At 36.0% G+C, this 12,334-nt stretch overlaps 1 protein-coding gene across 1 annotated transcript in view; it reads right to left on the reverse strand.

Annotated features, from left to right (window-relative positions):
* LOC113492771 (extracellular sulfatase SULF-1 homolog) overlaps positions 1-11,952 on the reverse strand; it is an 88,059-nt gene extending 76,107 nt beyond the window's left edge. The window contains exon 1 of the mRNA XM_026870432.1: positions 10,832-11,952. The gene's annotated coding sequence lies outside the window, so the exon portion shown is untranslated. The remainder of the gene's footprint in view (positions 1-10,831) is intronic.
* Positions 11,953-12,334: the final 382 nt, after the last annotated feature.

Raw genomic sequence — 12,334 nt, forward strand, 5'->3', positions numbered from 1 at the left:
AGCTGTGATTATGAACTATTAATGTATGTAAAACCTGAATATCTTTTTAAAACATTTTTAAATCTGATTTTAATGATATTATATTTCAATATCGTGGTTCAATGACCGGATCCGTACACACATTCTTTCAGGTATCTACGTACCCAAACTAGTATTCTTTGCCAACGTGATTGTAGAGCGAGTACTTTCTTATTAATTCTACAGCAGCGCAGTGATAAACTGAGAATCAGCAATAATTGAAAGCTTCAATAACCTAGCTCAAAGAGGACAAGATAGCTGAGTGTGGTTGTTCTCCCATTATATTCGAAAAAGGTTCTTTAGAGGAATATTTCAAGTCGGTTTGATAATACATGATTTTTTCATCATAAATATTCTTAAAACTAAATGAAGGTCGCTATTGGTTTCGCCATGAGGTCATCTTGTTCCTTTTTAGCGTAAAGAAGGTTAGCTACACAGATAAAGGCAGCATCTCCGGTGCACGGCCACGAGGAACTTGTACTAATGTAAACACTTTTTATACGTGCCTTAACATTACGCCGTTTTTCTTTGGAGGGAAAGCAGTGATCTTGGAATGTACACTTGTAAATGTACACTTACTTGTAACAAGTTCTGGCCATAAAATTCAGTATTAGGTCTCTTTCTTTTGATGACTCCTTCGAACAAATGCTTATAACGATTATTGCATTAAATTAAGATATTATCACCCATAATATTATGTATGTAGCCAGCTAGCTCCAAATCGTTTGGTAAATAAAAATAAAAACAAGCTACGACTTAATAAAAGCAAATCAAAATATCACTCGCCTAGAACACAGACCACCCATTTCAAATCAAATTAACTGCAAAAACCACTGGGGACCATCCCGGTCTAAATAAATTGAATCCTATCTGCCGCTCTAGTAGGAATTAATTAATTATTCAAGCGAGCCAGTGTTCCCTATTTGGTGCACCTACAACATGCCATATTTGTCACCCTCTCCTATGACGGCACTGGCAAAAAATACCCTCCACGTTTGGCACACCACTATTCCTGAGAGACGCAAACCTACAAATAAAAAAATAAAAACCGTACAAAAAGTATGCAATTAAATCTTTGATTAATCGAGTCATTCCAGTTCTACCAACAGGGAAAAAAAAACTAAAAGCTTTCTCTACAGCCAGCGTGTAGGTATATCTGCATTCCACATTCGATATCCGTCATAATATTTGGCGCCACCAATTTGCATAGCAATTAACAAGGAGGTTTATTATGATGCAAATTTACAAGACACAGTCTTGAAACCTTTAATAAGACGTACGATAGCACCGACCTCAAAAAAACCTGTAGCTAGTGAGTATAAGTAAAAAAAATCCTGTTATTGCACATTCCAGGCAGATAGTTTAAACTTAAACTGAGATAACCTACCGTGTCAAACAAATTAATGTGCATGAATGTCTTACATTTTTTACCGACACAATTATAGTAAGAATAAATTGTTCGTCGAATATTAACTGATGCATTTTTTTTATGTTGCTCTCTCATATTTTGCAGTATGTTCCTATTTCTATGGACTTATGTCATATTTTTCTTGCCATGAGTCCTTCCTTATCTCCAAACAATACCATTACAACCACCACATGAATACTAAAGCAAAAGTCATAGATTAGTAGTTTCCGATTTTTTCAATATAATTAGCTTGCACCTTGAATCCCGTGAATATCGAAAACATTGAACCTTACGGGTTATCTGCAGTACCTACGCACATGTGAGACGTGGCGCCGCGGTAGTCTAAACAGACGGGAGCCGAGCTATTGTTGAATAGATTTATATTATACACACTCATCACCACCCGACAGCGTTTATTTTATAAATCCAACTAAAATATTAAAGACTGTTTTTTTTCTATTTAAAAACCAATCCCACTTAGGTTTTCAAAATTCTTTAACATGATTCAAAGTTTTTCTACGATCAACGTCTAGTTTTTAGGTAAAAAAACGAACGACGAGATTTGATGCCGAACAACCGAAAGATAATAAAAAACTTAAATATCCGCAACACCTAAACAAAGCGTCACAGACGCCATTAATAATTCAAACAATGGAACAAGTATTCTCAAATAAAAACTCTTTTATTTCAAATAAAGCACTTTTAAATGGTGATCCATTACAATAGGTGGCACTTCACCCTGCAAAGTAGTTAGTTCAAGTTACTTATAACATTGCCGCAAAAGGCAGTCCCTATACTCCCTATAGCATCGTATAGTAGTCGTCGTGGCTCATGCGGCAGACGCTTCCAAGCACTTTGTATGTGTGAATGAGAGAATACCAGTACCATTCATAACTTGAAGCATTCTTTTGTTATTCGCCGCTAGCACAATGCAATAAAAAAGGGTTGGCGCCCCTACCGACGCGGTGGAGATGAAGATTCCTATTATATGAAACCGTAGAAAACATTTAGTCATTCATGCTTTCTAAATATAAAACTTAAAAGTTTTAACACTTCTTGAACATAACTTCGTTTTGTGTTATGTGAAGTTTTTTTGATTTTGCTATTTTTATTGTCATGGAACTGAGGTGCTATCACATAGTTTTTTCAGCACAAAAAAAAATATGAAGACAGCATACGTTTTGAATTCACGTGTTGGACATAACAAATTGTCCAAAAAGTCGCACTCAACACTAGATACCGTTTACAAAATGTTTCATGTCACCAAGAAAGTTTTAACAGTAGATACGAAGAGAATATAATATCTACCAACGAGCAGTTGAAATACACCTTTGTCTCTGGAATTCATGAATAGAATCTTCATAAATATGTAATAAAATGTCAGGAAATATTCTGCCGCGGTGTTATAGAGCACTCAACACTGCTCGATAAGAATCCACTAATGTATGGAGGTACCACAATGCAAACCTAGGCAAATGGGATTTGTTTCATCCACAATACTTATAAATAAAGTGTTGAATAAAAAAAATCGGCGTCCGAAAAAGAAGGTTATGTACTACCAGTAGTAGACACAGAAATCGTAGTTTCAGAAAAAAAAATCGTAGCCTAGCAAAACCCCCATTCAATCTAACGCAGCTGCCGTAAACCGCAACAGAACTACATCAAGATTATAAAGACAGAGTGTTATTTGTGAAGTTTTACCCAACATGAATATTCACAGAGATACATGAATGGCCGAACGAGAAATCCAAGAAGATTTAAGCATAGATAAGGCGAACTCCCATAAACGGCGGACGCGAGTCGTGCTACTGTTGTCATCCATAGACAAGATAACAGTGTGTAGCTATGCCTAGATAAGCGACCCTTGTAATAGACAAACTGTCTTGGGACCGGCCATATACAGATTTAGAAAATAAAAAGGATATCTTGGTTTTATTCCAAATTCAAATTAGGTACATGTTTGATACTTTTCTTTTGAACGAACACAAGAACATAGATTGATCTACGTATTTTTATAGGTCACAATTTTTTATAAAACTCATCTGATTTTGTGCTCATATTTTGTTTGTATCATGTTGAATTAAATCTTTCAAACTTCCGCATTCCATTTCTATTTCATTGTTTACTTAATATAGAGCATATAAACCTTATAGATTTATTAAAAAGCAGGTAGCTAAGCGAACGTTTAAAGAATGAGCCACAAAAAACGAAATGGGCTTACAAACAACCGTCAATTAAGTAGTAGTGAAGTGTTTATGCGGAAAGCGTCAAGTTAATAAAGGCATGTTGTAAACTGTAACCATTTATAGAAGCACAAAAACTACCTTATCATTATCACACGATTTGTTATTATACTAAATGATTGTGAGAAACAATGCACAAAGATGTATTTTCTTAAACTTTTATACTTACTTCGTATTTCATTTTTTTTTCTGGAGTATTTTTGGGTATGAAGAATCATATGAAATTGCACGCTCTGCATTTTTTTAAGCTTTCAAGTATGAGCACAACAAGTCTAGAGAAAAGCAAATTTTCTAATTAATTGGTCATTCGGCAGACGTCATTTCACATCGATTTATATATTTTGTTAAATCTTTCAACTACTAACTTATAACCTACATAGTTGATTGTTTTGACATAACAGTGGAGCCTTAATAATGGGGTTGAATTTTTGCTCTTTGTGTAGATTTGATTTGAAGTTATATTACTTTTCCAGAGAAACAGAACTTAATACAGTATTATGCCAAGGTATTCCTAATTTTATGGCAAGTTTACGCATATCTAGTAAAGAAAGGAAATAATGTGTGGCCAATGTTCTTGGTCACTTACATCGTAAAATGTTGAAGTTAAACTATGACTCGTGTTAAGTATAGCCTAACTATTGTGCATTGCATTGCTCAATGCACTACCGAGTCCAACACAATACGGTCTTACTACTCATTGCTCATACAATGTCAGCCAGAGCCTTTGTGTTTTAAAAGGTGAATAGTTTTGCGAGTGAGCCATATTTATTCATTCACTCAAAGCTATAGCGCTAATATTGCAAGCTAGGCGTTGGCGCAGCTCTATCCACAAGCTGAGATTTGATTTCCATAAAAATTAAAAAACCCAAATTGTAAAAGTTTCAGCCATATCGGACCAGCTGTTCTCGAGTTTTAGCGAGACAAAACAGCATATCATTTTTAAATGTAGTTGTTTCATAAAAACTATATCGTGCTGCAATAAATACCTAAATCATTCTTATTTATTTGCCGGCGACATGATTCGCAAATATATGTTACAGTATCTTATTAAGCGATATACACCGGTCTCTGTTTTATAAAACTTAATCGAGTTTTAATATCGCCCCTGCTGTGTCGGGACCTACATTAAAACGTCTACAAATCACAGGTAAATTATTTATGGTATAGATTTACGGACCGAACGATTGGGCTTGGGGTCTACTGTCATCTCTTCAAGTAAGTTTTTCAGTGAAAACGAGACAGCAAGAATCACGGCAGAGAACGGCATCTCCCTTCCACAATGGTATTAGTATTGTTTTAGGTGACGGTAGGCAGCCTCGCTATGGCTGATGCATTGCCTACAAAGACGGGAAGTCATTAACCTTGATAATTATGATATTTTGTCTTGCAATAAATTGCGGAGCTCCAAGACAAGAGAGTCGTGTTTCGATGTATTGTGCGCTGTTTCGTCTGCACAACTGCAAAAGTCTTATTTTAAAGGGGCCCGTTCTCCAAACAACTTCGATTAGCAATACAAATATATCTGGATAAGGAACATTGAATTTTAAAGTTTTGAAAATGTTTTTTTATTATCGACCGAATTTAGTTACCGAGTTTGTCATCTCAGAACTTAGGACTATAGTCCGATTTTTAATTCGAGGCAGTAAAATGACATTTCCAGTGTGGCAGGATTTTAATTCCAAATAAATAGTGATGTGTTAGAATCGACTTATTACAATCAAAAGTTAGTCGAGCTTACATTTTTTTATTCAGATATCAAATTAGCTCTGTATAAAAAAAAATATATTTACGACAATTAATCAAAAGATATGTACGGTGACTGTTTTTAAATGTAAAAAATAATAATATTACTTTAAATTTATAAAATTAAAGCCAAATGCGGTGCTAGTATAAGATGAAGCACCTTACCATGCAAGAAAAGTGGAGCGCATCCAACTCCAAACTGGATGAATTCTGACATTATGCAGTGGTTGGATGAAAAACAAATTTAATATCAACTTACAATTATAAATGCTCAATTAATAGAAACAGTAAATTTTTGATACATAATAAAATAAAGTATGACTAAATGTCATCGTCGTAGTGAGATTTCCAAACATCACTATTGTAGCGGGTCACCCTTTTTTGTATAAATGACAGTTGCAATTGTCATTTTACTGCCTCTAATTAAAAATCGGACTTTAGATGAACTTATTTCGTCGATTCTTTTGTCATTGTGAAATAGCTGTCATTTGGTCCCATCCAGTCTGGCTCAGCGGCTTTTAAGTTGAATTCTGTTGTATGTTCTAGCTGTTAAAGCAATATTATATGTACGAGTAAACGTATTTTCGTAGATGCCTTTCTTCAATGAAGCCATTACCACCTTGTTACAATCCATTATAGGTAAGCTTGCTGCCATAAAGCCTTCTTGTGTTAATGATGGTTATGATGCCAGCTATGCGCGGTAACTGCTTGCCATATAAAATGGATTGTACAGTCTGTAAGGTACAATAGAGAATAGACTATAGACCTGGAATAACGTTAATAAGAGAGGCAGTGATTTTGGAATAAGAACTCTTTTCGCCGGGATGTTTAAAGCTGCTAATGCTGCTTCCAACTGCACGTTAGAGTAGTTAAAAAATTTAATTATAATAAACATGCGTGTCATATAAAAAAATTCTAAAAATTTCTATGTTTTAAACGAGAGAACTAATGAATTCACAAACCTCATTGCTGAATGCAGACATGCCGTGTACGTGAAGCTGCTTCTAAACAAACGGGCTGTGAAATAGAATAAGCATTTCTAGCCGTTGCACATAATAGAGCTGCGACACTTCGTTACGACCTCTCAAGTGTCATTTGCATTTGCAAATCGTGCGTGAGTTACTATACATGCTCAGGCGATAACGCCAATCCGGTTCACAGTCGATTATCTGATCTTAAAATATAGGTCTCCTGCTTCCTCGACTCACTTTCAACTAATAAATATACACAATCATTATTCTTATCTTGTCTGCTCAATGTATCAGCTAAATTTCCAGGTAAAACGTTTGAGATAAACAGTAGCCATGGTTTTATATTGGAATAATTTAAATGTTGAATTGGGTTTTTTAGACGTCAATTATTTAGAATGATCTTTTTCCTTAGTAACTGAGCAATTTGTATTAACACATTGTTATAAAAAATACCAGGACTAATGCTGGGTAGGCCATTGTCTTGCAGTTAACGTCAATGCCAAATTCCATAGCAAACTATGAGCAATCCAAGCCATAAACGACAACGCATCCCGAATTGACCTACGACCGTGACAATATAAATTATTTCAACCTAAAAACTGGGTCAAATCGGGCATAAATTTATCCAGCTTGATATTATCTAATGGGTCGATGTACCAGGGTCGCAGCGCAGCGCGGCGGTGGACCGTGCCGGCCGCTGGCCTATTGTCATTCAATCGGGGCATTGTGGGCTCTTTGTCGGCTGCGGCCGGAGCCCCACCTCGGTCATTCGACATGGGGGATGCGATGCGGGACGAAAAATTTTTGAAATATTTGGAATGTAGCGCCGAACGGTACGCCTGACATGCGGTGCAATTTAACTGAATTATAAACTGTCTGTGACCGTTTTTAATTTGATTCCAACAGTTAAAGGCTGAAGTAAATTATTTATATAATTGGATTTTGTGGTAAGTATATTATCACGCGCTCATAAAAAATATAAGATTTTATGACAAAAAAAATCGTTAGGACTATCCTAAGATAAGTGAGCTTACATTGAATCTACTAAACTGTATTATAAGGCATGGTTGAGTCGCGTGACTCCGCCTCCCACAGCATCACTCATGAGATATTAAAATGCATGTAACATAACACATTAAACGCACATTATCCGCAATTAGCGGCCGCTCTTTAAACTCGTCCACGCACCGTGAGAACGATGAAAAAAGTTGCGCCTGCGCATCTCGCCGCGACACTATCCGTATATGTTATCTGTTCTATACGGTCACTTATCTAGTTTGATAAGACGACGTTTCCAAATTGACAATTAGAGCACTTTAGTTAGAACCGTGAGATATTTGATTAATCGTTTCATTAAATTAGATCAAACGTTTTTAATCTATATTTTTCTTCTGATTACAGTAATAAGCTTAGTGCAGTATGGAGCGTAATAAATAAATATTATCCTTTACAATCCATTGAGAGTGTTACAGGATAAACATAAATTATAACGGTACTTCCTTCCACAGGAGATTCCGAGAAATCGCCAAAACTGTTCGGTGACTCAGTTAAATGAATTTAGCAACAGCCTGCTAATCCGATTTTGATACGAGTTACATTTTTCCTTGGTTACACGAACATTTCGTAAATATTTTTAATGCTACTAAAATTCTCACAGATTGATTATTTATTTATCGCCTGTTTACATTATCTGTGAGCTGTTCCAATAACTGTCAGGAATAATTCAAATTGTTTCGATCAGTCGAAGTTGGAACTTGGAACACAGGTGCGCCGCTGCTTGCATTACGACAAATAGGTGGAATATAATAAATAACACATTGTAAACCTCAGACAATAGTGGATATTTTTTCTAAGTTTTAATCTCGATTTAATTGCTGGTTGTGTAATAGTACTAGGTATGATGGATCATAGAGTAACGAAGAATATCATAATTGAGCTTCTTTTAAGTCGAAGATCTTATTTTATCAGTTTTAAAAAATATTAAAGACATTTAGAAGATAAAATTAATAAAAATCCTAAAAGAACCTTGTAAATTTTGTTGCAATATTAGAGGCAAGCTGGGTCAAGCCTCAATTCCTTAGTGATTACCTGTCCTTTTGAGCTCTTGAAACTTGGTTGTTGAAAGGCAAGGATTCGCCGTAATCTTCACTTTTATTATTTACTTGTCTATTCATAAGGAAGGCCTTAGACACACCGGCGGCGGCGGCAACAGTGCGGTGTTATCAAAGCTCTACGCTAACTCCAATGAAGTGCAAAACAAAACACGACAGTCCTTGTTTTCTTTGTAGTTTCTATTATCTTTACAAAATACGCATAAAATGATATGACATTGTAATATATTGTTACCGTTTCGTTGGAATTTTTAGGAGTTTTTATGTGATCAAAAATATTTGAATTGGGTTTTCCTAGTAATTTATTTTTGGAAATTTTAGTCTTATCACAAAGTGACAAAATTTTACCGTGAGTTACCAAATTTTAAATCAAATAAATATCTGATAACAATCAACTTCAGAATAAAATGAGAAAAGTAAACAAAGCATGGTCGCCATTGTTCTGATCTCTGAGCCGACAAAGACTTGATATGCAAATGTAGGCTTACAATAAAACGGGATGAATGGTACTAATTAATAACAACCTCTGAACAGGCGGACTTATGGCCGAGTGCCTGTGCCTTAGCAAACAAAATATATTGATTGGAGCATACAGGTTTATTGAATAGTCGGTAGCTTTTTAAAACAATACATTATTAATAAACTGGTTTTTATCAGTAACTATAAAGTAAAGATTTTATTACGGCCATTGTGCCTACACTCCTTTTTTATGTGATGAGTAAAACCATAGAGTTACACCTACTTACGCAGAAACTATAGGTAAACTTGCAGTGCGATAAACATAAAATACTATAGAATAAATACATTATATGTATATAAAATAATCTAATGAGTGAAATTCGATCTCACTTCTTGATATGGGACTCACTCTGAGTGACATAAAAACTTTATATCATTAGCTCATTCATTAGGTATTATTAAATTTGGATAATGGCCGCGTTTGGCTTTATTCTCAGAATATAGAATAGTAGGTACTACCTACGTATTCATTGCAATAAACTTTTAGTTTATTCAAAAGCTCCTTTTTAAAAGTTGCAATTTTAATTTTCAAATTATGTCGAGTTAAATTCGATACCCTTTTACCTAGTTACGTTATAACTAGCTTGACTATTTCTGTTCTCTTCCGCGTAGGCACCTAGGTAGATATACCTACAGCAGTTAAGATTTCCCACGGGAATCAAGCAATGGGATAAAATTATCTGTCTGTCTGTCTACGATTGCGACTACTTCATCTATCATTACTTTACTCAATCAGTAACAATTTACAATATTATTTTAGACATGAATCATAATTTTTGCAACTACCATTTCTGAATATGATATAATATACTCACCTTAAAAATAAAGACATTAAAGTTACAAGGTACCAATCAAAAAGTACGTACAGCCAAAACTGTTGTTGCAGTTTACAAAGGTCACTTGCACTGAGAGAATCGGCCCGCCCATCTTCAAACAGGCCTGCTTACTTCGTTTTGCATAGCAACCGTACCCGTGAACTAAGCAATGACAGTTTTACAGTCTTCATGAATGAATATCATTTACATTTGTTCACCGCAAACCGATTGCTAAGGATCGCTTAACACAGTAGCAAATACTATTTAAAACCAGTCAGTAAGCACAGAAACTTGGAAACCAAAGTAGGTTGATTGGCATTTTGTCCCTACCCTACCTCACCCAGGACACAGTCATCTTCTGCTAACGAAGAAAATAAACGAATTATCCTAAAGACTTTTGCAGGATTTAGAAGTCAGGAAATATTTTTAAGATTGCCAATAGCGTGATATAAGTAAGTTTTCAATAGTATAAAGAGAGACTAAACTTATAATAAAATACTTGCAAGAGTAATTTATACGCATTTATTGTAGCAGATCAATATGTGCAAATATAGTAAATAGTTCCGTACATAGATCAGTATGTACATAGATCAGTAGAGCTATAATTTCAATTAAATGTTGAGCACCTTGTTTTTACCAACGTGTATCATAACGTCATTTTCTGCCGTGTTTGTAGAGTAAACAAAATGTATTTTTATTACCATGTGAACTATTCGGATGACATGCTTAACATTCACCATGAAGTTTTTACTAGAAATTATCTAAGGAGTTTACCATCTACTCGGTACAATCCACAAAAAATCTGGATCTACTTCATAATTATTTTAGTATGTGGGTAGGTAAGTATCTATATAAGTATAATTTAACTAAACATTAATGATAACAAAATAACACAACACAAGACCTTCATTCAAAAGATAATGCAATGTTGTTCCTGCAAATCGAGATAAATCTTACATCCTTCCGAAAATACGTGTAGCTTTTTAAATTTAAAAATACTCACCGTTATTAAAGGTGCAACAGGATCTTCCTGGCATGCACTCGATACGATGCTTTCCACAAAACTGAATACACGATATTATTTCTATCAGAATTGCTCTGATATATAAACTAAATTAACTTATAGCGAGAGCTACAAAGTCGCAAAAACACACATATATTATAAACAGTTTTATCTCAACAACCACAGGTGGTTTAAATATTTACGTAAAGTTTTTGACGTTTCAAGTTGTGCGGAGACACAGCACGCGACGCGATCGGCCCCCGGTCGAGCCGCCGCAACACTATCTCGTGCACACTCGCTCCCCGAGCTTTCGTACGCGGCTCACAGCGCGCCCGCCGCCGCGCCCGCTGTCCCGCTCTCGCAGCTCACCTGTCGCTTAAAAAAATATGAGAAGACTCACATTTCGCCGAAATGTGAACCAAACCAAACATCTTACAATCAGGCAGACAGGTACGGGACTTCTTTACTGCGCTCAGGAGATAATAGCCGCGTGTACATTTAGCTGACTACTTACCATAAACGATACCTGTCGTATTCCCCGACTCTGATGGACAGATGATGCGTGTTCGCACGCGCAAACTGCAATTTTACTACATTATCTATTATTGCAGCTTCATAGATTACTGGAATGCCGAGGATTTGTGGTCGGTCAGCCCGATCCACGGAAACTTCGTGTCTTCGATAATGACTCGAGTAAACATGAGAACGTTTTAACAGAGTACTTGTAATCAGTGATACAAACTCAACCGTCGCTTCCCTATAGATAGTATCTTCAATTACTTGTTGTTTCTGTGCCTTATCTGTGCGGGGACCATCCTACGTCAATATTTGTGGCTACATAATAAAGCAACCCGCACGGTGTTCTGTTGACTCGAGCACCTTAGTTAAACAAACTACATTTAGACTGATATGCCACCCTGCAGCATCAGACCTGTGTAATGGTAACTGCGCAAATGAATTCGTCGAACTATTCGGGTTTAATTCTAACAATCAAACAATTTGGGTCGACCGTTATTCAGCAAATACGCAAACTGACGAACCTACATACATAAAATTTTACGATATCCTAAATTAAGATCGAGCTTACAACTTCACCGAAGTTCAGAGTCTGTAGACATAAATCTGCCATAAAAACTTTGAATTATCTACGCATCGGTAACGAACGCGATTTGAGGCGATGCGGTGAGCCCCTCATCATGGGAACCCGCGGTAGCACTTCACTACTTGTTTGTTTACAACTCTAACAAAATAATGACGTGCAGAAACTCTTTTAAGCAAATCTTCGTAACTCCATCAAATACATTTTACCGTCAAAGTAAGATGAAACAGAGTTAGCATGACGCGACGTCGACGCGGGCCTGACACGGCAAAGCACTCAGAAAGTCAGCACCCCAGGCTTAAAATAGAGTCCGAGCACCCGCAAACCGCTCACAACTCTTAAATCCTATTAAAGGAGCTCGGGAGTACCTTTATTCATAGACTTCACCAATAATTTAATGGCGC

The sequence above is a fragment of the Trichoplusia ni genome, chromosome 4, assembly GCF_003590095.1.
Source record: "Trichoplusia ni isolate ovarian cell line Hi5 chromosome 4, tn1, whole genome shotgun sequence".
NCBI classification, from domain to species: Eukaryota; Metazoa; Arthropoda; class Insecta; order Lepidoptera; family Noctuidae; genus Trichoplusia; species Trichoplusia ni.